General features: G+C 44.1%; 1 protein-coding gene across 1 annotated transcript in view; it reads left to right on the top strand.

Moving 5' to 3' along the window:
• Nucleotides 1–2,281: 2,281 nt before the first annotated feature.
• LOC124716672 overlaps nt 2,282–27,454 on the top strand; it is a 380,414-nt gene continuing 355,241 nt past the window's right edge. Inside the window, exon 1 of the mRNA XM_047243209.1 lies at nt 2,282–2,340. The gene's annotated coding sequence lies outside the window, so the exon portion shown is untranslated. The remainder of the gene's footprint in view (nt 2,341–27,454) is intronic.

Here is a 27,454-nt window from a genome sequence, read left to right as displayed (position 1 = left end):
TCACGAAAAAGACACGGAAAATATGTGAACATTGCTCTGAGGGAGGATAATCTTCGGCAAACTACAGCATGCGACTAGTGAGAGCGCCGCCCGTCTTCAGAGGCGCCACACGTTCTTTCTATGTTCGGCCGTTACTCAAAAATGGAAAAATACAATTTCTGAGTTTCATAACGAAAAACGGAATGGAAAAATAAATTGATAAGTTTGCCTTTAGGAAAGATAGTCACCAGAGAGGCAGTTCTGACATTGCTCTTGCTAATGGAAGCAAGACTGAACGAAAATCAAGACACATTCATAGGATTTGTCTACCTGAAAAAGGAGTTCGCCAGTGTAAAGTGGTGCAAGATGTTCGAAAGTCTGAGGAAAATAGGGGTATGCTGTAGAGAAATACTAGTAATATCCAATACATAGAAGAACCAAGAGAGAGCAATAAGATAGGAAGACCAAAAACGAGGTGCTAGGACTAAAAGTGGTACAAAACAAGGGTATAGTCTTTCGCCCCTGCTGTTCATCCTATACATCGAAGGAGAAATGACGGAAATAAAAGGAATGTTCATGATTGAGATTAAAATTCAAGGTGAAAGTATATCAGAGATAAGATTCGCTGATGACATTGCTGTCTTGAGTGAAAGTGAAGAAGAATTACAGGATCTGTTGAATGTAATGAACAGCCTAATGAGTACAGAATATGGGCTGAGTGTAAATCAAAGAAAGACGAAAGAAATGAGAAGTATCAGAAATGAGAACAGCGATTAACCGAACATCAAAATTAGGGAGCGCGATGTTAAGGAATTCTGCTACCTAGGCAGCAAAGTAGCCCGTGATGGATGGAGCAGCTAGCAGGGTCAAAAGGGCATTTCCGTCCAAGAGGAGTCGACTAGTGTCAAACTTAGACGTTAATTAGAGGACGAACTTTCAGAAAATGTACGTTCGGAGCCCAGAATTGTATGGTAGTGAAACGACGAACTGTGAGAAAACCGAAACAGAAAAGAATCGAAGCATTTGAGACGTGGTGCTGCAGAAGAATGTTGAAAATTAGGTGGACTGAGATCGTTCTGCGCAGTATCGGCGATGGAAGGAATATAGCCGGCAGGAGTGGCCGAGCGGTTCTAGGCGCTACAGTCTGGAGCCGCGCGACCGCTACGGTCGCAGGTTCGAATCCTGCCTCGGGCATGGATGTGTGTGATGTCCCTAGGTTAGTTAGGTTTAAGTAGTTCTAAGTTCTAGGGGACTGATGACCTCGGAAGTTAAGTCCCATAGTGCTCAGAGCCATTTTTTGAAGGAATATATGGAAAACACTGGGAAGAAGAAGGCATTAGGGAATAGCCTACACTGTTCTACAACGAAATGAGGATGGAAAATGTCGGGGAAGACGGAGATTTGAATATTTGAATAAATGAGGTCGTATGGCGCAAATGCTACACTGAAATGAAGAGGTTAGCGCAGGAGAAGAGTTCGTATTGGGTCGCATAAAAAAAGCCATAACATGAGTTACAACTATAAAAATGGTTTGTGTAAGGGGAGTTCAAATGTGTGTGAAATCTTATGGGACTTAACTGCTAAAGTCGTCAGTCCCTAAGCTTACACACTACTTAACCTAAATTATCCTAAGGACAAACACACACACCCATGCCCGAGGTGTAAGAGGAGTCAAATGAAAACGAGACAGATGGAAAAAAGTAAGTAAACTGTTTATTATTTCAAAATCAACCGCTATAACTTTAATAGATTTATTCCACTCTGAGAAAAGACGGTCAGTGCCTCAGGGACAAATGTTTGACGTTGCCTACGGAACCACGATTTAACCGAGGTACGCACCTCTTCGTCCGAAATACATAGACGACCACGAAAGTCTTTCTTCAGGCCATTTTCGTTTTCTTCGGACCATTTCCATGCTTACTGTCTTCCCCCACATTTACCATGCGTAATCGCGGAGGATGTGCAAGAGCTTCCCGGGGAACCTTCTGCCGGGTAGTCGAAATAACCTTGGCGACGTGTCGTAATAAAAGGGTGGTTTCATGCCAACAATAACAGCCAGTGCGGCAAACTGAGATCACTAAAAAAATTTCTCATGGCTGTGGAACCCTTTGCAACGAAAATATTCGGAGCAGCTGTAAAGGCAGTAGGCGCTGTAACGGCACTCGGGCCGTCCGCGCTTACGCCGTGCATTTGTTGACACGGCGCGGCACACGCAGCTTCCCTGCGGTTCTCGCGACCGCCGCTAGGAGCGCTGCCGTCGCGTCGTGAGCGCGCCGCCGCCTGCCCGTCAGTTTGTCTGTGACTTCCGTGTTGAGAGGACCGATTCAGTCGCTGCCGCGGCCTGCCGACGGAGTTTTTCTCGTGAGTACCTCGTCTGCGCTCCACTTGCTCGCACCGCTAGGCGCCCAAGCTCAGTTCTGAAGACGTCTTATGGAAGATATCTGCCCGGGAACCATATTTTATTGCCTACCTTTTACTCAAATCTGAAATTCGTTTTTCAGAAACACTCACATAGTTTGGTGGGAATCGGTTGTCTTATTTTGTGGAATGAATCGTGCTTTATTGTCCCAATAGCAATTTGACATTATTTTCAGTAGGTGCCAATTAGATCACTTTCGTATCTCGACATCTATATCTGTACTCTCCAAACCACCGTGAAGTGCATGGCAGACAGTACGTACAATTGTACCCGCTACTAGGGATTCTCACGGTTCCACTCACGTCTAGAACGCGGGAAGAATAATTCTTTGACTTCCTCTGTGCTTGCTGTAATTACTGCATGTGAGCGATACGTAGGGGGTTGTAATATGTTCCTAGCCGTCATTTATAGTCGGTTCTTGAAACTTTGTTAGCAGATTTTATCGGGATAGTTTACGTCTGCTGAAACAGTCTGCCAATTCAGTTTTTTCAGCATCTCTGTGACCTCTCCCACGAATCAAACTTGTGGCAATCCGGGCTGCCCGTCTCTGTATACCACTCGATATCCCCTGTTAGTCTTGTTTGGTACACGTTCCACACATTTGAACATTCTGCGACTGGTCGCACGAGTGATTTCTAAGCAGTCTCTGATTGTGTTTCGCCAGTATTCTACCAGTAAACGCAAGTTTACCTCCTGCTTTGCCCACAACTGAGACTATACGATGATTCCGTGATAAGCTCAAGTTATTTGGAAGAGATGGCCGATTCCAACAGGAACTCGGTACTGCTGTCACAGGATACTACTTTCTTTTTCTTTTTGTGAAGCGCACAGTTTTACGTTTCTAAACATTTAAGGCAAGTTGTCAATCTTTACACCACTTTGAAAACTTATCAAGATCAGTCTGAATATTTATGCAGTTTCTTTCAGACAGTACTTCGTTTCAGATAACTGCATCACCTGCAAAAAGCCTGAGATTACTATTAATATTGTTCGCAATGTAACTAATGCACAACATGAACAGCAAGAGCCCCAACAAACTTCCCTGAGGCACACCCGAAGTTACTTCTACATCTGACGTTGAATCTCCATCCAAGATAACATTCTGTGTCTTTCCTACCAAAACGTCCTCAATCCAGTTACAAATTTTACTTGACGCCACATATGATATCTGTGTGCTATTAATTTTTTCTACACTTATAATTTAGTAACTATAAACTTTTGTAGTGCAGTCGTAATCTACAAGGTGAATCCCTACTCTCAGACAAAATTTCGGAGGTTTTTGAGTATTTCGGTATAAGGGACCGTTGATTCCCAGAGGTTCATTACATAGTAATTGCGTTTCGTTTGATTTCTTACCTTCGTTTATTTTTGTAGTGTGCCGCACCGAAACTAACTGCACAGTAATCGGGACTAGTGCAGCAGGGGATACAACCCGTCGGCTTTGGACAATGACGTCACAAGTGGCCAATCGAGAAGCGATTCTTCTTAGTGTTGTAGCTCCCTTCAGTGGCTGATAAGTGTTTTTTGACTTTTTTAAAAAAAAATCTCACGAGATAGAATAAACAGATCCACTTTATTAAGCAATCAGTAAAAAAACTAAACAAACATAACAGCAAAAGCGAAAATGGTAAACTGCTCTCTGGTGGCTTGTGACGTCTTTGTCCAAAGCCGACGGGTTGTATCCCCTGCTGCACTAGACCCCAGTAATCCATCTGTCGACGATGTGCGCTGCCTGTCTTGTTTGTGAACAAATTTGTGTCATTCGCTCACGCCGTGTGCTGTTGACAATGGCAATACCATCTTTATTCTTAGCTTTCGAGCTTGGATCCAGCACTGTTCGGTTCTGTGTCGGGTTTTCTTCGGGGCAGTATTATACTTTCCAGTAACCTGTGAAAACCCTGATTAATCAGCTTTTGCAGTGTAGACGTGCGGCAAAAAGTCAGTAAGGGTCAACGGAAGCGACCGATTCCACCTATGTGTTTTGACCATGACGTAAGGGTCGTGTTGTGTGTGACGTCATGACGACGTGGAGTTTGAGTTGGTTGTGTCTGTAGATGTCGTTTTGTTGTGTTTTTTGTGTATTTATTGCGTATTGAACGTGTTTTAATTTACGTAGGGATGTTTGGCTCCTGAATTTTTGAGGTGTTGTGGTTTTGGTTTCGTTTTTCGTAGTTGTAGGTGGTAGTTTTTTCGTATCAATAGTCTTGTAGATTCTGTAATGTTTTTTGTTCGTCATTTTTGTGTTTTGGGATCGTGGTGTGTCTTCTTTTTACTGCTATATTTAGCTTGTCCCCTTCCTAAAACCCCCAATTTCAAGCGGCTGCCCCATTGGTTTGTATTTTTGAGGGATATGTTATTGTCTTATTTGTACGTATTTTCGTGTTTGTTGCCGCCTGTATGTAGTGACGTCATAGGCGCCATGTTGGAGATGCTTAGAATAGCCATTTCCGCCATATTGATGACGTCATGGGTGAAAGCAGACAGATGGAAACGGCCACTTCGGTAATCCCGTCAGTGAGGCTCTGGAAGGAACTGACAGGCATGTGGAGCCATACCAACTCCAGTGCTGCGGGCAGCTGCGCTAGGTTTCTCGGTTGGGGATCCACAGTGTGAACAGCCTGATCAAGGTGGTCTCACGGAGTCTCGATTCGCTTTAAATCCTGGGAGTGTGGAGGCCAAGGCAGTAAGGCGAACTCAGCCTGGTGCTCTTCTACCACGCAAGTACACTGCGAGCTGTGTGACACGTTGCGTCATCCTGTTGGTAGATGCCATCGTGCCGAAGGTAAGAAAACTGTATGTACAGGTGGAGATGATCTCCTATCATAGATTCATACTTCTGTTGAACCACTGTGGCTTTCAGAATGACGGGATCACCCAGGAAATGGCATGAAAACATTTCCCAGACCATAACGCACCCTCGTCCGGCCTGAAACCTTACGATGACTGTTGGAGGACCATGCATGCTAACGGCCATCTGTGGGTTGGAGGAGAAAAGTGATTCATCTGTAAAGGCAGCCTGCCGCCGCTCAATGGGCGTTTAATTCTCTATTTGCCTTCAAATTCCAGCCTTCATCGCCGACGAGTGACTGTCAGCATCTGCGAATGAACCATACGCCATCTGTGGAGGCTCGTACGTAGCCAACGTTCACTGAACGGTCATTGACAGGACACTATTGGTTACTCCTGGGCTCATCTGGATGGTCAACTGCTCAACAGTTGTTCGCGAGGACACATAATCGTAACCGTCGTTCACTCTTGTCATCTATGGCCCGCAGTGTACCACAGTTTCCTCGGTGCCGGACCGAGCGAGGGGGCGCAGTGGTTAGCACATTGGGCTCGCATTCGGGAGGTCGACGGTTCAATCCCGAATCCGGCCATCCTGATTTAGGATTTCCGTGATTTCCGTAAATCGCTCCAGGAAAATGCCGGGATGTTTCCTTTCAAAGGGCACGGCCGACTTCCTTCCCCGTCCTTCCGTAATCCGATGAGACCGATGACCTAGCTGTCTGGTCTCCTCCACCAAAACCACCCAACCCAACCCCCTCGGCGCCGATTTTGGAAAGCGCCATTTTGCCTTGCACGATATGCTGTAAGCACGCTGGGAGGCGAACAGTTTACAAACTTAGCCGTTTCGGAAAAGCTTTTACCCTTAGCCCGGAAGCCACTGATCGTGCCGTTTTGAACGTCAGATTAATCGCTCTGCTGCACTGTTTTCCGCATCCCTCGATGTTCAACTGGATGATGATGATAACTGATGATGTTTGGTTTGAGGGAGGGCTCAACTGCGGAGTCATCAGCGGCGGCACGAAGCCCCAATCTTTACACAGTCCAGTGTAGCCACTTTCACGAACGATGATGCTGAAAGTGCTGCCATCTGTAAGTAGTTATTGCACAGTGACGTAGAACATAGGGTGGCCACGTTAACGTGACTGGAGCGCGTAGTCGTACATTAAGAATGGTACACAGCAGTGCAGATAAGTTTCCTGATGGTGAGCTGGGCAGTGTGAACCTGAATTAAGACCGGCCCAAAGACCCTAAGACGAAATATTCCGGATGCGATGGTAGTAGACATATCATAGCAATTTAGTATCTATGTATACTGTGTGGTTTGCGTTGTACGTTTTGGTGATTGGATATCACAAACTTTCCCGCTATTGCGAGGGTATTTTTCGAGAGGTAACTGATACAATAGATCGAATAAATCACTATTACATTAGTACTGTCTAACGAGCCGCTGGAAACCAGTGGTACGCGATGCCAAATTACGCAGGTAATATTCCCCGACGATCTTTGAAATTTAGTCCGTGAACTTAAAAATTCAAATGGGTCCAAGCACTATGGAACTTAACATCTTAGGTCATAAGTCCCCTACACTTAGAACTACTTAAACATAACTAACCTAAGGGCATCACACACATCCATGCCCGAGGCGGGATTCGAACCTGCGACCGTAGCAGCAGCGCCGTTCCGGACTGAAGCGCCTAGAATCGCTCGGCTGTATTTAATACTGTATTGTGGAACTCAATTGGAAAAAAAAAAATTTGTTGCTGTTAAAGAGCTGTAACCTATAGCTTAGTAATTATGTAATGAATATATCACCGATATTTAGAACCAACAGGTACATGGATAAACACGAAAATATGTTGTAGCGAATAGTACTATGGATGAAATAGTTACTACAGTTCACTGTCATAATATTAACATGCATAGTAACTTATATATCAAGTGCGATCATGAGTATGTTTTCTCAGGAAAAGCGAGAGTAAGTTAACCGGCCGATGACAACAGGATGATTAGAGACGGAATTCTAGGCTGGAACGGAGATGGATCGGAGGGAAATCGACCGTCCCGTTTCTAAAGGAACCATCCGAGCATTCGTTCTATGTAGAAAGACTACAATTTTGGATGTCCAGAAGCGAATTTCAATCTCCATCTTTCCCAGTGGGTGTTCAGTGTCTTATCGTTACGCCATCTCGTTCTGTGTTTGCCTGATAGTTGAATGCGAGGGCAGTTGAAGAACGTATGACAATTAACGAAGACTAGGGATGGCGGTTATACCTCAACCAACCGGTTTTCGGCTGTTCCGCTTATTTTCATCTCCAGCTTAACCTGACTGTTAAAACCGGCCAAAATAACCGGTTTCTGAAATAACCGAACCTCTGGTTTTTTTGTTGTCATTATTTGCAACAATAAACGATAGTCTTCGAACAAAGATTGAAAAATTCCGTTGGAGAGGAAGGAGTATCTCGATTGATATCAGGTTTGGACTGTGGCAGAAATCGGTGTCACTGTCTCCATCAGAGGTGAAGGAGACGAGCGGGCGAGGCGAGAGCGAAAGCTCACAGAGTGGACAACTTTCCTGCACCCTCACTTTTGGATGTTATCAACGTTTCACCCTGAAGCAGCAACAAAATTAAGGGATCAGTTATTATTCCAAGTTTATAGCACGTCAATAAATTTATAGGTATATCACTCAAAATCACAATCAAATTTGCCTTCTCTTCTGAGGGTCATTGTGAATGTTTTCTCCTCATATAGACAACGCCAAATAAGTTCCACGTTGTAAAGTCCTCCACGGCCGTATGGATTCATCCTTGAGGAGCACGCATAGGGACTCAGTTGTTTTCTGCCATCTCCGAATTGGACACACGCGGTTGATCCACAGGTATCTCCTTCGCCGTGAGAACCCGCCCAAGTGTCGCTGTGATGCAGGGCTGACAGTGGTCCATCTTCTGATGGCCTGCCCCCTTTTAGCCCCCTTGCGGCAGTCCTTTAATGTACCAGCTGCACTTCCTTTAATTCTAGGTGACGATGCCTCTATAGCTGACTCAGTTTTACGTTTCATCCGTGCAGCTGGGTTTTATCACTCGCCCTAGTGTGGGCGCTCTCACACGATTTCTCAGGCTACACCCACTCCTGCGACTGTTAATTGTGACGTGGATACGAAAATAGTGTCTTTTATGGTAACGAGTTGTGTTGGTACCTCTATCAACGGTTTCCAGGTGGAGGTCCTTCGTTTGTAGTTGAGTGGTTGACCTTTCACCTGATCCATCAACCGCTGTAGTCTGTTTGACTCTAGTCAACTATTTGCTCTGCTCCTTTTAAGTGTCCTCTATTTTGTGTTATTGCAGTGTTCATTTTAGCTCTGTACCCATCGGTGTTCCCTCCCTCTGGGTGCAGAGGTTACACTTTTACTGCATAGGCCTTTTACAAGTACGTCTGTTTTGGGGACTGATGACCTCTATGTTTAGCCCCCATCAAACCCTAAAACCAACCAACCAACCATTACACGAGTGTACCCTGAGTATCAGCAATCCGGTAAAACGTCAAATCACCTACATCGCTGCGGCCGCAAAAAGGTCCCTCAAGAACGGCAGCAACGACAGCGTGACAGAAGGGTAACCCTTCCGCATATTGTTCCAGATTTCAATGCTGGGCCATCAACAAGAGTCAGCATGCGAACCATTGAACGAAACATCATCGATATGGGCTTCCGGAGCAGAAGGCCCTCTCGTGTACCCTTGATGGCTGCACAAAACAAAGCTTTATGCCTCGCCTGGGCCCATCAACACCGACATTGGACTGTTAATGACTGGAAACATGTTGCCTGGTCGGACGGGTCTCATTTCAAATTGTATCCAGCGGATGGAAGTGTACGGGTATGGAGACAACCTCATAAACCCATCGACTGTGCCTGTCAGCAGGCGACTGTTCGAGCTGGTGGAGGCTCTGTAATGGTATGGGATGTATGCAGTTGGACTGATATGGGACCCCAGATAGGTCTGGATACGACTCTAACAGGTGATACGTACGTAAGCATCCCGTCCGATCACCTTCATCCATTAATGTCCATTGTGCATTTCGACGGACTTGGGCAATTCCAGCTGGACAACGCATGCAACCAGAATTGCTACAGAGTGGCTCCAGAAACACTCTTCTGAGTTTAAGTATTTCTGCTGCCCACCAAATTCGCCAGATATGAATATTATTGAGCATATCAGTGATTCCTTGCAACGTGCTGTTCAGAAGAGACCTCCACCCTCCTCTTATGGATTCACGGATAGCCCTGCAGGATTCATGATGTCAGTTCCCTCCAGCACTAATTTAGACATGCCTCGTCGTGCTGCGGCACTTCTGCGTCCTCATGGGAACCCTACACGCTATTAGTCAGTTTTGCTAGTTTCTGTGGATCTTAGTGTACTTCACTCGCAGCCAAAATGATAGAGGACGCTATCCAAATATAACGTGTGCTTAGATTAGTGTGGCGTAATTTACAACCGATGGATTTATGTATAGATACTTGAAACTCGTCTGAAATTGAAAATGTAGTGTAGTAGACAAATAAGGAAAACATTCCAACCGCAGATTGGCTCAAATGAGTATTCCGCAGTTGGGGAAGCTACCTCAAAAATCATATTTGCTTTCTGCGATTGGAAAGCACACACCAAAATATGCAACGCCAAAAACAGTAATCACACGAAACTAAGGCGACACATGCGCTATAAGAAGGTCCCAAAAAATCGTAAATTGAACTAAACAGTAATCTCAGTTTGACAAACTGCGCTCCTAAACATTGATTCCTATCTAAAAGTAACGAAAAAATTGTAAAGCGGAAACGTGTCACGAAACATTATACACAGGAAGCGAACAAATGTATGGAAAAACAACACAATACTACATAAAAAACGGTACAGGATATCCATTTTGATGACAACACAATACTACACATAAAACGATACAGTAAATCCATTAGGATGTAAAGCAACTTCCAGTGCTCTCGGACGCGATAAATATCTACAACTACATCTACATGGATACTCTGCAAATCACATTTAAGTGCATGGCAGAGGGTTCATCGAACCATCTTCACAATTCTCTATTATTCCAGTCTCGTATAGCGCGCGGAAAGAACTAACACCTACATCTTTTCGTACGAGCTCTGATTTCCCTTATTTTACCATGGTAATCATTTCTCCCTGTGTAGGTCGGTGTCAACAAAATATTTTCGCTTTCGGAGAAGAATTTTGATGATTGTAATTTCGCGAGAAGATTACGTCGCAACGAAAAACGTCTTTCTTTTAAAGATGTGCAGCCCAAATCCTGTATCATTTCTATGATACTCTCTCGCATATTTCGCGATAATACAAAACGTGCTGCCTTTCTTTGGACTTTTCGATGTATTCCATCAGTCCTATCTGGTAAGGATCCCACACCTCCCGGCAGTATTCTAAAAAAGGACAGACAAGCGTAGTGTAGGAAGTCTCCTTAGCAGAGCTTTTACATTTTCCTGGTTTCCTACCAATAAAACTCGGTCTTTGGTTACCCTCCCCTACAACATTTTCTTTGTGTTCCTTCGAATTTAAGTTGTTCGTAATTGTAATTCCTAAATATTTACTTGCGTTTACGGCCTTAAGATTTGACTGATTTATAGTGTAACCCAAGTTTAACGGATTCCTTTCAGCACGCATGTGGATGACTTCACACTTTTCATTATTTAGCTTCAATTGCCAATTTTCTCACCAAGCAGATAACTTTTCTAAATCGTTTTGCAATTTATTGTGGTCTTCTGATGACTTTACTAGTCGATAATCGACAGCGTTATCTACAAACAACGTAAGACGGCTCCTCAGATTGCCTCCCATGTCGTTTATGTAGATAAGAAACAGCAAAGGGCCAATAACACTACCTTGGGGAACGCCATAAATCGCTTCTGTCTTACTCGAAGACTTTCCTTCATTTACTACGAATTGTGACGTCTCTGACAGGAAATCAATAATCCAGTCACATAACTGAGGCGATATTCCATAACCACGCTATTTCACTACAAGCCGCTTGGGTGGTACAGACTCAAAAAATATTTCGGGAATCCAGAAATACGGATTCAATTTGAAATCCCTTGTCAGTAGCACTCAACACTTCATGCGAGTAAAAATGTAGTTAAGTTTTACAAGACGATGTTTTCTAAATCCGTATTGACTGTGTTTCAATAGGCCATTTTCTTCGAGGTAATTCATAATGTTCGAGCACAATATATGTTCCAAAATCCTTTCACACATCGACGTTAATGATACGGTCCTGTAATTTAGATTGTTGTTCCTACTACCTTTCTTGAATGTTGGTGTGATCTGTGCAACTTTCCAGTCTTTGGGTACGGATCTTTCATAGAGCGAATGGCTTGTTAAGTATGGAGCCAATGCATCAGCATACACTGAAAGGAACCTAATTGGTGTACAGTGTGGTTCAGAAGACTTGCTTTTATTAAGTGACTAAAGTTGCATCATTACTCCGAGGTCCGTTCCCGGTGGCTGAGTGGTCAGCGCGAGAGAATGTCAATTCTAACGGCCCGGGTTCGCTTTCCGGCTGGATTGGAGATTTTCTCCGCTTATAGACTGGGTGTTGTGTTGTCCTAATCACCTTGATTTCTTCTCCATCGACTCGCAAGTCGCCAAAGTGGTGTCAAATCGTAAGACTTGCACCAGGCAAACGGTCTACCCGACGGGAGGCCTTAGTCACACGACATTTACATTTTACTACTCCTAAGATATTTACTTCTACGTTACTCATGTTGGCAGCTGTTCTTGATTCGATTTCTGGAATATTTACATCTTTTGTGAAGGAATTTCGGAAGGCTGTGTGCTTTGGCAGCACTGTCTTCGATAGTATCTCCATTGCTATCGCGAAGGCACTGATTGTTTCTTGCCGCTAACATACTTCACATACGACCAGGATTTCTTTGGATTTTCTTCCAGGTTTCGAGACAAAGTTTCGTTGTGGAAACTATTATAATTATTTCGCATTGAAGTCCGCGCTAAATTTCGAGCTTCTGTAAAAGATCGACAATCTTAGAGATTTTGCCCCTGTTTAAATTTGGCATGTTTGTTTCGTTGTTACTGCAACAGTGTTCTGACCCGTTTTGTGTACCAAGAAGGATCAGCTCCGTCGTTCGTTAATTTATTTGGTATAAATCTCTCAATTGCTGCCGATACTGTTTCTTTGAATCCAAGCCACATCTGGCCTACACTTATATCATTAATTTGGAATGAGTGGAGATTGTCTCTCAGGAAAGCGTCAAGTGAATTTTTATCTGCTGTTTTGAATAGTTATATTTTTCGTTTATTTTTTGATCATCTGAATGGAAAGGTCGTTAAAAGGATCCAATTATTAATTTATTCCGGTTGCCAACAATGACCTCTGCCCATACTAACTCACAGTATGTATCTACCTCCATTTCGCGACAAGATAAACCACTTCTGACAGCAACTAACACGCCACCGCCAACGGTCCTTATGCTATCCTTTCGGAACACCGTCAGGTTCTTTGCAAATATTTTGGCTGAGTTTATATCCGGCTTTAGTCAGCGTTCAAGGCCTCTAAGGATATGAGTTTCAATGCTTTCTATTAGCACTTGGAGCTCTGGTACTTTACCAGCTACGGCAGTTTACAACTGTTATTCCGATTGTTCCTGTACCTACAGTCTTCCTGTGTTCGGCGTGCACCCTTTGTGACTGAAGCCCTTCTTGTGTTTTCCCTAGACCCTCTAAGCTAAGAAACCGCACAGTCCACGCCACACAGCCCCTGCTACACGTGTAGCATCCTGCATATACTGGACACCTGACCTATTCAGCGGAGCCCGAAACCCAACCACCCTTTGGCGCAAGTCGAGGAATCTGCAGCCTACACAGTTGCATAATTGTCTGCACCTCTGATTCAGACTCTCTACTCGGCTCTGTACCAGAGATCTGCAATCGGTCCCGTATGATTTTCAAGGGAATTTTACATCATTCTTGCTGTAAAATAGCGGCAAATTCAGGTGACGATGGTGGAGGTGGACAGCGTTAATGCACTCATCTCTCCAAAGTAGACCACAAAGGCTCTGGAATATTCAGATCTGTAGACTGCGGTGCCCAGTGGAGAATCGACAACACATCCTTCTGGTCAGAAAACCCATCCCGTGCGATGCGAGCTATGTTAACGAGTGGCCTGTGTTCTTGGAACACAGTATCACCGTCGAGGAACAAACATTGTACCTTGAGATCAGTCATAATACCCCAAATACCTCGAAGAATACATGCCAAATTTAAACGAACGCAAAATCTCGAAGACTGTCGGTCTTTTACAGAAGCTCGAAATTTAGCGCGGACTTCAAACAGTGTTCAAATGTGTGTGAAATCTTGTGCGACTTAACTGCTAAGGTCATCAGTCCCTAAGCTTACACACTACTTAACCTAAATTATCCTAAGGACAAACTCACACACCCATGCCCGAGGGAGGACTCGAACCTCCGCCGGGACCAGCCGCACAGTCCAGGACTGCAGCGCTTTAGACCGCTCGGCTAATCACGTGCGGCTAGCGCTGACTTCAAAGCGAGATACTTACAATAGTTTTCACAACGGAACTTTGTCTCGAAACATGGCAGAAAATCTAAAGAGATTCTGGTTGTATGTGAAGTATGTTAGCGGCAAGAAACAATCAATGCCCTCTCTGAGCGATAGCAGTGGAGATACTACCGAAAACAGTGCTGTCAAAGCAGTGTTACAAAACACAGGCTTCCGAAATGCCTTCACAAAAGAAGGCGAAGTAAATATTCCAGAATTCGGATTGAGAACAGCTGCCAACACGAGTAACGTAGAATATCCTCGGAGTAGTGAAACAACTCAAATCACTTAATAAAAACAAGTTTTCTGCTCCAGACTGTGTACCAGTTAGGTTCCTTTCGGAGTATGCTGATGCATTAGCTCCATAGTTAGCAATCGGCTACAACCGTACGCTCGATGAAAAATCCATACCCAAAGACTGGAAAGTTGCACAGTTCACACCAATATTCAAGAAAGGTAGTTGGAGTAATCCATTAAATTACAGGCCCATATCGTAAGCGTCGATATGCAGCAGGATTTTGGAAAATATATTGTGTTCAAACTTTATGAATTACCTCGAAGAAAACGATCTATTGCCGCGCGGGATTAGCCGAGCGGTCTCAGGCGCTGCAGTCATGGACTGTGTTGCTGATCCCGGCGGAGATTGGAGTCCTCCCTCGGGCATGGGTGTGTGTGTCGTCCTTACGATAATTTAGGTTAAGTAGTGTGTAAGCTTAGGGACTGATGATCTTAGCAGTTAAGTCCGATAAGATTTCACACACATTTGAACACACAAAACCGTCTATTGACACACAGTCAACATGGGTTTAGAAAACATCGTTACTGTGAAACACAACTAGCTCTTTATTCGCATGAAAATTTGAGTCTATTGACAAGGGATTTCAAATAGATTCCGTATTTTTGAATTTCCTGAAGGCTTTTGAGACTGTACCACACAAGCTGCTTGTAGTGAAATTGCGTGCATATGGAATATCGTCTCAGGTACGTAACTACATTCGTGATTTCCTGTCAGAGAGGTAACAGTTCGTAGTAATTGACGGAAAGTCATAGGAGTAAAACAGAAGTGATTTCTGCCATTCCCCAAGGCCCACTGCTGTTACTTATCTATATAAACGATTTGGGAGCAACTCTCTTAGGTTGTTTGCAAATGACACTGTCGTTTATCGACTAGTAAAGTCTTCAGAAGATCAAAACAAACTGCAAAACGATTTAGAAAAGATATCTGAATGGTGAGAAAATTGGCAGTTGACCCTAAATTACGAAAAGTGTGACGTCGTCCACATGATTGCGAAAAGGAATCCGTTAAACTTCGATTACACGATAAAACAGTCAACTAAACATCTAGGAATTACAATTACGAAAAATTTTAATTGGAAGGAACACACAAAAAATGTTATGGGGAAGGATAACCAAAGACTGCGTTTTATTGGCAGGAAACTTAGAAAATGTAACAGTTCTACTAAGGAGACTGCCTACGTTACGCTTGTCCGTCCTCTTTTAGAATATTGCTGCGCGGTGTGGGATCCTAACCAGATAGGACTGACGCAGTAAATCGAAAAAGTTCAAAGAAGGGCAGCACGTTTTGTACTATCGCAAAATATGGGATAGTGTGTCAATGAAATGATGCAGGATTTGGGCTGGACATCATTAAAAGAAAGGCGTTTTTCGTTGCGTAGCAATCTTCTCACGAAATTCCAATCACCAACTTTCTCCTCCGACTGCGAAGATATTTTGTTGACACCGACCTACATAGGGAGAAACGACCACCACGATAAAATATGGGAAATCAGAGCTCGTACAGAAAGATATAGGTGTTCGTTCTTTCCACATGCTATACGAGATTGGAATAATAGAGAATGTGAAGGTGGTTCGATGAACCCTCTGCCAGGCACTTAAATGTTATTTGAAGACTATCAAAGTAGCTGTAGATGTAGTGAAAATTCTTAACAAAATATTTGCTTAAACTGCTGAGTGAAATTGAATGCAAGTGTCTCTTTGCTAGTCTTTATCCTTACAACATTGACCTACTGAATTTGCCCTGGCAAACAGAACTCAAACTTTTCGTATTCATTATTTACTCTCAATATACAACGGTAACGCGATCTGACTGCTACCAAATTAACTCAAAAGAATGGCCTGCCTAAAAAGAAATCCTAACAATAACCTACACATTTCATTAAGCACTTACCTCACAAAAATCTTCATTACGCGAACTACAGCAATACAACGAGCGTCAATACTACCAGCTAAATGAGAGATTCTAACTACTAAAGCCACCAACTACTAATAGGTATGTGGTTAGCAAAGGAAAGATTTTGTTGCAAACCAAATAATGTATTTTTTTACCTTAATAATGTGACATCCAGTTCAGACACGAATATAAATCATCATTGAGATCTAGTACAAAGAAATATATCCATGAATAATATGCAATCTCCAAGTCGAACATGTACACGTCGTTGGCCTACGCTAACACTTCAGACCTCTACCCTCCGTCAATACTAACCTCTCACATCTAACATCCATCACTGCTGGCTGTTCACCTCAAACTGCCCAACAGTACTTCCATCACTGCTGGCGACTAACCTCCAAAGTATCCATGTAGATGTAGATGGTTACTTAACTCTTGGCAGTAATGCGACCTTGCACTCTGTACCATGGGCTTCATGGAATACCACGACATGGCTGCCCAAAGCATCACCGAATCCCCGCCATGTTTCACTATTGGCACGTGAACTCTGACAGAAGATGGAAACAGTGTGCAACAAGAATGATCCGACCGAACGACTTTCTTCCGTTACTCCACAGTCTAGATCTTATGACTTAGGCGCCACATTTTCCTGTTATGAGTATTTACATCACTGATGAGTAATTCCGGAAGTCCAGCTCGCTCTGGATTTTCCTGGTTATGGAGCTCCCTCCATGTTGCTTTGCTTCTGTCAGGGTTCACAACTGCCAGTTCTACCGTGACTTTCACAGTAGTCGTCCTATTACTTTTCGCCACAATCCTCTTTAATGACCTTGTGCCCCGATGACTCAACACACTCTTCCGTCCGCGGTATGACTGAGCAGACGCTCTTCTGCTTTCCCTCTATGTGCAGTAATCTTCGAAGTGGTGCCGCTTAAACCACCAACAAACACCTTTGAGGACAATGCACAGGTGGCGGCGGGGTCAAAAAGAACAGTGCAACTTGCAGGATTCGTTAACATCTGCTTTTATGTTGACGCTAGCATTTCTCGCTGTCTCCATGTTTTTGTCCATGCTCTGTGCATACAACTAACACCCGCTCGTAAGGCGTAAAACGCACCGCGCTGGATTGATGGACGAGGAGGTGAGCGAGACGCGGCGGAACAATGACCGTGGTCTGGTTCTACACAGAGCAGCCTGAGTGTGGCTTTTGGGCAGTTTTGCTCTCGTTTTGGCAATTTCCACCTCAGAAAAATACGACACACAAAGTTAAAGTACGCAGAACGAAGTTAACAGTTTACGCAGTTCACAGATAGGATGTGCATAGGACTTCCCTCCCTTTGCTAACTGAAGGCGACAGAAACAGCATCCAACTACATAGTTATTTAATGAAATAAAATTTCGCACACCATTAAAAAAACAGGCCACGTGGTCCACGCAATAAACGCACACACATCCATGCCCGAGGCATGATTCAAACCTGCGACCGTAGCGGTCGCGTGGTTCCAGACTGTAGCGCCTAGAACCGCTCGGCCACCCAAGCCGGCTAGCGTCGAAAAGCTTCACTCACATTTCCAAATGACAAAATGACAGTTTGTGAACTCAGACAGTGAATTGCGACTAGAAAATGACAGTCGATAAATAACCCATAGCAACTGGAATACCAAAATGGGAAACAAAAACGCGACGAACTTATGCACCAACCTAATAGATGGGTACATCGGATTAGCGCCCAAAAGGAAATGACTGTAGTAGGGAAAAAAAGAATCGACGAAGTTTGACTGAGCCGGCCGGAGTGGCCGTGCGGTTCTAGGCGCTACAGTCTGGAGCCGAGTGACCGCTTCGGTCGCAGCTTCGAATCCTGCCTCGAGCATGGATGTGTATGACGTCCTTAGGTTAGTAAGGTTTAAGTAGTTCTGTTCTAGGCGACAGATGACCTCAGATGTTAAGTCGTATAGTGCTCAGAGCCATTTGAACCATTGACTGGGAGATTAAATGGAGGGATAGGTTTTTAAAACGCGCCATAAGCCTTAAAGAACTGAAAAATTTAGCGATGGAACGAGATGTTGAGGGTAATGGTAGTACAGAGGAAGAGCACAGTTTTGAATACAGCAAAGGTGTTACAGTGGATGTAGGGTTCAGTAGTTATGCAGGTAAACTTGCACAGGACTTACTGGCGTACAAATAAACCTTCGCACTGAGGACCAGGACATCGCCCAGTGATGGCCGACTAGAGTGGAACAAGTCTAGCAGTTCTCTACGCACGCTTCTCTGCCTCCGTGCTTCCTTCGAGTGCGCGTTTTATGTAATGTCTCATTAGCGTGGAGGTAATTGGTGGCTGCCCGGGAAGTCATTAACCGCGGAATGCATAACGACTCAACGCGCACCGCCGTGTGAATCAAACCAGCCACAGAGCAGCTGGAGCGCGCTTTCGACACGTGGAAGCGCCTGCTTTTCCTCCCAGAATCACCAGTCACTGCAGAGGCGTCACGGCATCCCACCACCTCCCTCCTCGCGATTTTGATTTACTTAAGACTAGCGAGCCCAGCAATGCTTCACAGTTGGTATGTATATGTAGCAATCGAAAATACATTCTAAATTCCTTGTCTTCCCCCACTCTCTGCTCATCTTATCACCCCCCCTCGCTCTCCGTATATCTGTGCATAACTTCCTACTCATCTCTCTGCCAATCGCCTGCTGCCCCCTCTTGATATACATTTCCTTCCGAATGTTCATTAGAGTATTGGGTAAAAATCTCAAGTACGCTAGACCCCACAAGATCTTTTCGACATATTTTGGTAACAGCAGGTCCCCTCTATTATTACAAACATTATCATATGTGTAATATATTACAAAGATACATATCCCGTGTCTGTCCGAATGTTCATTAGAGTATGATGTAAAAATTTGAAGTAAATCGGTCAAGAGCTTTTCGAGGTTTGCGGTAATTACGTTTCCCATTTATATATTAAATACGAGTGTTGGAACTTCAATAGAGGCAACTATTTATTTACAGCTCGTACAAAATAGATACGTTTTTCAGAGTTTTAATGACCTTCAGGTAGTGACCAGCAGGTCCCCTCTATTATTACAAACATTATCATATGTGTAATATATTACAAAGATACATATCCCGTGTCTGTCCGAATGTTCATTAGAGTATGATGTAAAAATTTGAAGTAAATCGGTCAAGAGCTTTTCGAGGTTTGCGGTAATTACGTTTCCCATTTATATATTAAATACGAGTGTTGGAACTTCAATAGAGGCAACTATTTATTTACAGCTCGTACAAAATAGATACGTTTTTCAGAGTTTTAATGACCTTCAGGTAGTGACCAGCATTGTATATAACCCGTTACCAGCGATGTGGAAGTCGTAGGATACTCTTAGCAGTGCCAGTTGTGTTGACAGTTCGAGCGGCACAGTCTATTGCCCGATGAATTTGTAGCAGTTCTGAAGCGAATGCCGTGAAGTGTTTCCTTCAGTTTAGAAATCGAGTTGAACTCACGAGGGCTTAAGTCAGGGGAGTGCAGTAGGTGGTATAGCTCTTAGCAGCCCCATCAGTCAAACAAATCAGTAACAGCTTGCACTGTCTCTAAGCTGGTCGTAGGTTGTCTTCCAAAAATGAACGGCATAGAAATGATCACACTTTCTGCAGGACCTGACCATCATTTTGCAGGAGAATGCTCAACCACGTACGGTGCAAGCTGTTACTGGTTTGTTTGACCGATGGGGCTGCTAAGTGCCATACCACCTACTGCGCTCCACTGACTTGAGCCCTCGTGAGTTCGATGTCTAAACTGAAGGAAACACTTCACGGCATTCGGTTCAGAACTGCTACTAATTCGCCGGACGCGCCGGCCGAACTGTCAACGTAACTGGCACTTTTAAGAGTATCCTACGACTTCCACATCGCTGGCAACGGGTTACTCACAATGCTGGTCACTACCTGAAGGTCATTAAAACTCTGAAACACGTATCTATTTTGTACGAGCTGTAAATAAATAGTTGCCACTATTAAAGTTTCAACCCTCGTATATACAATGATGCGCCAAAGTGACTGGTATAGGAACGCATATTATAATACAGAGATATGTAACACAGGCAGAATACGGCGCATTTGTTAGATCGGTTACTGCTGCTACAATGGCGGGTTATCAAGATTTAAGTGAGTTTGAACGTCGGCGCACGAGCGGTGGGACACAGCATCTCCGAGGTAGTAATGGAGTGGGGATCTTCCGTACGACCATTTCACGAGTGCACCGTGAATATAAGGAATCCGGTAGAACATCAAATCTCCGACGTCGCTGCGACCGGAAAGAATCCTGCAAGAACGAGACCAACGAAGACTGAAGAGAATCGTTCAACGTAACAAAAAATTGCTGAAGATTTCACTGCCGGGCCATCACCAAGTGTCAGAGTGCGAACCATTCAATGAAACAGCATTGATATGGGCTCCCGGAACCGAACTCAGTAACCGTATACCCTTGGCGACTGCACGGCACAAAGCTTTACTCCTCGCCTGGCCCCTTCGACACCTATATTAGACAGTTGATGACTGGAAACAAGCAGTATCGTTTGAAAATGTATCGAGCGGATGGAAGTGTACGGGTATGGAGATAACTTCATGAATCCATGGATTCAGCATGTCAGTAGGGGGCTGTTCAAGCTGGTGGACGCTCTGTAATGGTGTGGGGTGTGCATTTGGAGTGATATGGGACTCCTGCTACTTCTAGATACGACTCTGACAGGTGACACGTACGTAAGCAAACTGTCTGATCACCTGTATCAATTCATGTCCACTGTGCATTCCGACGGACTTGAGAAATTCCAGACGGACAATGCGGCACCCCACAAAAGACATTACTGGAATCCATGCACGTCGTGTTGCGGCACTTCTGCGTGCTCGCGGGGGTCACACACGACGTCAGGCACGTTTACCGCCCAAGAACTCAAGAACTTTTCGAGAGTTTCGGTAACAACGTTTCGCCTTTATGTATGTATATATATATATATATATATATATATATATATATATAAAGGTGACTGGTATAGGAACGCATATTATAATACAGAGATATGTAACACAGGCAGAATACGGCGCATTTGTTAGATCCGTTACTGCTGCTACAATGGCGGAAAGGAAAAAGACAGCAAAAATCATCAGATCAGTGAAAAGAAAATTTGACAAAGACAGATTAGAAGAAATGGAGTCTGATTTCAAAAGGAACAACACTAGAGACTTCTATAAGACTTTCAGAGAAGTTTTAACAGGATTCCAGTCACCAAGTTTACATTTTAAAGATAAAAATGGAAAAATGGTTTTAAGCAATAAAGAGAACTGCCAAATTTTAGCTGAATACTTTGAAAATCTATTAAATTGTGAGGAGCCTAATGACAGGTTACAATTTCAAAAACCACAACATGAAAATCCACCGTCGGAACCACCTACAGTAGAAGAAATAGAAAAGATTATCAAAGCATTGAAGAATAACAAAGCACCAGGTGAGGATGGGATAGTGGCAGAAATGTGGAAACTAGGGGGCTTATCCGCATTTCAGAAAATTCACAAAGTAATTAAAGACATTTGGACAAAAGGAATCATACCCAGTGACTGGAAACAAGCATTGATCCGCCCTCTCCATAAAAAAGGAGATAAAACAGACACCAACAACTACACGGGCATATCCTTGTTACCAGTGACATACAAAATACTTTCTAAAGCACTGTTAAATAGAATAGAGGAACAAGCAGGACCTAATATAGGAGATTATCAAGCAGGATTTAGAAAAGGTAGATCATGTGCAGAACAGATTCTTAATTTAAAAACAATTTTGAGAGTGAGAGCTATACAAAATAAAAATACAGTAGTTACTTTCGTAGACTTCAAGAAGGCCTACGACTCAGTTGACAGACAAACACTATTCCAGATACTTTATGAATCAGGGATAGATGAAAACACCAGAAGACTTGTTGAACAAACGCTCACAGATACAACATCAAGAATTAAGTTTCAAGGCGAAATTTCTGAACCATTCAAAATCAAAACAGGAGTTCGACAAGGTGACGGACTGTCCCCAATTCTCTTTAACTTGGTTTTAGATAAAGTAGTAAAAACATGGGAAAACACATTAAAAAACAGAGGCACAAAGGGTATAAGCATGGGCCAAGGAAAGAACAAATTTGAAGTAAAATGTTTAGCCTTTGCGGATGATATGGCATTGATAACTGAAAACCGAACAGACGCAACAGTTATGCTTGATATGTTACACGAGACTGCGGGAAAAACTGGGCTAAAAATATCCTACGAAAAAACCGAGTATATAGAACACAAACATAATACAGAGAAGTTTATGAAAACAAAGTATGGAAAAATTAAAAGAGTTGATAGATTCAAATACCTGGGGGAGTGGATCCAAGCCAATGGACTGGATAACACAACAAATAAAGAAAGAATAAAAAAGTTGGAATTTGCATATAAATTAACACAAAACTACTACAATAAGAAATCAATATCCATACAAGCGAAGATTAAACATTATAATTCAGTTATTAGGACACAAGCAACGTATGGATCAGAGTGCCTAACATTGAATAAGAAAGGCGAATTAATGGAACTAGAAAAAAGAGAGAGAAAAATATTAAGAAAAATTCTAGGTCCTGAGAAAAACAATGAAAACAGGTGGATTAAAAGGAGAAATGAAGACCTATACAAAAATACAGAAATGATCACAGATACAATGAGGAAGAGACGGCTAAAATTTTATGGACATTTAAAAAGAATGGAAGAAACACGAATTACAAAGAAAATTTTTAATTACGTTAGTAAGCTGAAAAACACCGTCGGATGGATAGAAGCAGTAAAGAAAGACGCCAACAAAATAGGTGTTACAGAAGAAATAATATGTGACAAGAATAACTTTAGGCTACTTATAGAAAACGCAAACTATGAAGAAGATGCGCCAAAACCTCGACCCAAGAGAGTGTGGACAGATGAGCAGAGACGAGCAGTTGGCGAGAAAATGAAGAAGTACTGGGAAGAACGGAAGAAAAAGAAACACCATAAGTCTTAAGTTGTATGAGGTCCATAGCTGGCCAAATTCATAATTTAAATATATATATATATATATATATATATATATATATACTGTCAGATAGCAGAACCATCCAATTGATTTCAAAATTTGCTTATTCATACCAAAAACGCCATTGCAGTCGACAATTTAAAAATAATAAATAAATAGGCGCTTCAGTCTGGAACCGCGCGACAGCTACGGTCGAAGGTTCGAATCCTGCCTCGGGCATGGATGTGTGTGATGTCCTTAAGTTAGTTAGGTTTAAGTAGTTCTAAGTTCCAGGGGACTGATGACCTCCGATGTTAAGTCCCATAGTGCTCAGAGCCATTTGAACCATTTTTTTAAAATCAACCAGCTCTTTTGGCGGAAAGCTAGAGCTTTTGAGGTATTCATAGACGCTTGTAGAATGTCTGCGGAGGCCTGGCGGTGAACAAAAGCACAGTGATTCGTTGGGCGGCAGCAAACAGCTGTGACGCCTGCAGTGTTGAAACGTGCGGACACACTCATTCGAGGTGATCGACAGATCGCAATGAAACACCTCGCTGCCCAACTGGACGTCTCTGTTGATAGCGCAGAGACACGCGTTGTGCCGTGCGTCCATACAAGCGCAGAGGGGTCGCCGCACGTTAGACGCGGCCACCATCTTCTCGAGCACCGTGTGCCAACGCTCCAGTGGCTGCAGCGCGGCGTACTTCAAAGTGCTCACTGTGGGGGCGCCGCAAAAGATGCAACAGTCATATCGTTGGAGTCGGCGGAGCCAATCGGGATGCATCCCCACGTGGCTACGTCGCGTCGCCGCGGCGAGGAGGGGGAGTCGGCTGGTGGGCCTCCTGGAGCACGGAGCGTGTCTCCTCTCAGTCGCGACGCTGTTACCGTGGTAATGTTTCTGGGAGATGAGCATTGGCTACGGACCTGGCTGGACACGAGTGCTTAGGCTGTGTTCTGTTTCGCCTCGTTTTCAGAATAAATCTTCCAAGTTGCGATTAATTCCGACTTTCCATTTGGTAGTTTGTACCTGGGTGACGAACATCCACCTGCTGGGGTACTCAGAGGTGTCTGTCCGGGGTTCCTCACCACCAAACAGAACACCTCAGAGAGCAACGACGGACCATCAACGCGGAGTTGCTGAACGTGAAAATTATTTTCCAAACGCCGTGACAGCTGATAAAACATCGGTTCATCACTTCGAACTGGAAACAAAACGACAATCCATGGAGTGGCGCCGCACAATCTCTTCTCCGAGAAAAAAAAAAAGTTCAAAGCCGCACCCTCAGGCGGTGAAGTCATGGCGACGGGCTTCTAGGAGTCTGAATCTGTTACTGTGATGTCCTCGCTCATGGCGCAACGATCAAATCTGGAGCGTATAGTGCTACCGTCAGGAAATTGAACAAACGACTTCTAGTACCTCCCGCCGCGGGAGTCGAACACGCGCCTAGTCCAGTCAGTCTGGTACTCGCTCTGGATTTCGTTTCTATCTCGGCGGTACTGCGTTCTGGTCGTTGCTCGTTGTTGACATTGGCTGGCTCTGGTTCCGAGTGGATTTACGTTTGGTGTTTGGTGTTGTGGTTTCCACAAGCCTCCGTTGTTTATCTCTTCCTTGTTGTGTCGCTCATAGTCGGTCGTGGTCGGTCGTTGTCAGTTGTCGTTGGTCTGTAAGACTCGTCCTGTGTTTACCCGGTGGTGCGTGCTCCACCGCCGGCGGCTTCCCCGCCTGCCGGCTCCGATCCGCAGCCCAAGGCATTCCCACGGTTGGTTGTGGTTACTACACGACTTCTGCGTGTTTGTCGTCGCAAAAGTGCAAAAGAACTTTTCGTAGCTGGCCGCTGTGGCCGAGCGTTTCTAAGCGCTTCAATCCGGAAGTGCGCTGCTGCTACGGTCGCAGGTTAGAATCCTGCCTCGGGCACAGATGTGTGTGATGTCCTTAGGTTAGTTAGGTTTAAGTAGTTGTAAGTCTAAGGGACTGATGACCTCAGATGTTAACTCCCATAGTGCTTAGAGCCATTTGAACCATTCTTGAACTTTTCCTTCTCCATGACAACGCAAGGCCACCACACTAGTGGGGAGCTCACAAAACTTCGTTGGAGCGTTACTCCTCATCCACTGTAGAAGCCGCATGTCGCACCTTCTGCCTCCCTTTGTTTGGCCCAATGCAGGCTGCACTCTGCGGGAAGCTGTATGTGGCTTGTGGAGAGGTTATTGATGCAACGAGACATTGGCTCCGACGCCGATCAGTAGAGAGGTATGGCAGGGCATACATGCCCTTCTAGTAAAGCGACGTAAGGCCGTCGCATTGAGCGGAGATTATGCTGAAAAATTGAGTTCTGTGGTCAGAAACTGGGGAATAAAACTAACTTGCTTTCAGAAAAAATGTTTTGCTTTGATTATTGAAAGCTCACGCTAGTTCTCAGAACAGTAGTTTAGTCTGGTTTGGACGTGTAAAAAAAAAAAAAAAAATAATGGAAATGAACATTTGGCGTCATTCGCTGAGAGGCCCCTTGCGGGGCAGTCCCGGCTGCCTGGCTGCAGGTCTTACTACATTCGACGCCACATTGGGAGACTTGCGCGCCGGACGGGGATGAAATGATGATGAAGGCAACGCAACAACCAGTCACCCAGTCCCTGAGCGGACAAAATTACTCGGCCCAGTCGGGAATCGAACCCGGGCCCGTAGGACGGCAATCCGCACTGATTGATCCGTCACGCTGACCACTCAGCTATCGGAGCGGACTGGACGTCTAATGAGGCTGGAAGATGGAAGAGTACCAAAATCAACGTTGGAGGCCAAGGTTAAGGGCAAGAGGGCCACCGAGAGTAAGGATCGTTTCGATCAAGGCCAATTTAAGAAGAAGGAATCTGCAATGGAACGAAACAGTTACAGTAGAAAAATGATGGAAAGATGAGGGAATTTGGAGAAGTGCAATACATGTGCCAAATCTTCCTGATGCTGGATGAAGGGCAAATGAAGACGACGATTAAGGTGAGCGGTCCTTTCTAAGTGTCCTGAATGAGCGAAGGGGCAGATGAATCACTGCCGGAGAGAGAGCATTAGGCCCCAGCGCCGCTCTTCTGTCGCTCTCCGAGCAGAAACAACTATCTTTACTTTCATCGGAGGAAAAATCAGCGTTTCTTCTCTCATAGCGGAGGGCAGTTCGTTAGCGGCGGCAACTCGGAGGGCGCCCGTCTGCCGGCGTGGCGTGGCTTTGCGTTCCGCCGGCGAAAGAGAAACCGCTCATTCTTCACCGGTCCGGATCCCCCGTAATTACAGCCGGCGATTATCGCACCTGCCTCGCTTCACGATCGATGATCGGCCGCAGCGGATCAGGACGATGCGGTGGTACCGAAGCGCGCAAGCTGGGCGACCAGTGTTGACTAGGAACAGACATGGCGGGTACGTTAAGCACAGTTTAAACAGAGTCTGAACGACATTTTGGTGGCCATCTCCTTCTTCTCTATAGATGAATATGTTAAGGGGGGGTAGGACGTGAAACGGGCCGACTTTGAGCAGCAGAGGCATCACAGGACATTTTAATTTGCACTGTCTATACTTTTACAAATAAATTCATAAAAATTTGTCAGCATGATCAGGAAGGATTCAGAATTCACACTCATAGCAGAGAAAGTTCAAAAACATAACAAAACAATTTGTTTTTACATGTGAAATTTCATCTTTTTTTCACATGGTATTGGCTGCATTTGTTGGTGTAGGTACACTTTTCTTCATAAATAACATAGATTCTTCGATGAATTTTGCACAGCATACAAACCGTACTTACAGGAGTACGAAACTCCAGAATTTCCCAAATCTGTTAAAAACTGTGGTAAAAATTGAGATAATTAACTATAAAATTCGAGTTTTCTCTGAACACGAAATTTAAAACGTAACAGCCCATTCATTTTTTCCATAGATTAAATAAATTCTAGAGTTTCATACACCTGTAAGTATGGTTTGCAAGCTGTGCAAAATTCATCGAAGAATCTCTTTTAATTATGAAGAAAAGTGTACCTATAGCAACTAATGCAGCCAACAGTAAGTGAAAAAAAATCATGAAATTTCACACAAAAAATATTATATTTTCGTGTTTTTGAACTTCCACTGCTATGAGTGTGAATCCTGAATCCTTCCTGGTCGTGTTGACAAAGTTTTATGAATTTATTTGTAAGAGTATAGACAGTGGAAATGAAAATGTCCTGTGGTGCCTCTCCTGCGCAAAGTCGGCCCGTTTGACGTCCTACCCCCCTTAACATGGACTGTTACACCAGCTTAAGTAAAAATGTCTGCTAGTTTTCAGTTTTTGACAGCGCCTGGTCGCAGCAGTCAAGATTAGGTATGATGGAAGCTGTAGAAATGAATTAAATTTTGTGCCGTAGCCGGGACTTGAACCCAGGTGTCCTTGCTTTTTTTCGTTCGGTATTGTTC

Source organism: Schistocerca piceifrons, chromosome 9 (assembly GCF_021461385.2).
Source record: "Schistocerca piceifrons isolate TAMUIC-IGC-003096 chromosome 9, iqSchPice1.1, whole genome shotgun sequence".
Lineage (NCBI taxonomy): Eukaryota > Metazoa > Arthropoda > Insecta > Orthoptera > Acrididae > Schistocerca > Schistocerca piceifrons.
Note: the sequence above shows the minus strand (reverse complement) of the source record. Positions and strands in the feature narration are given on the sequence as shown.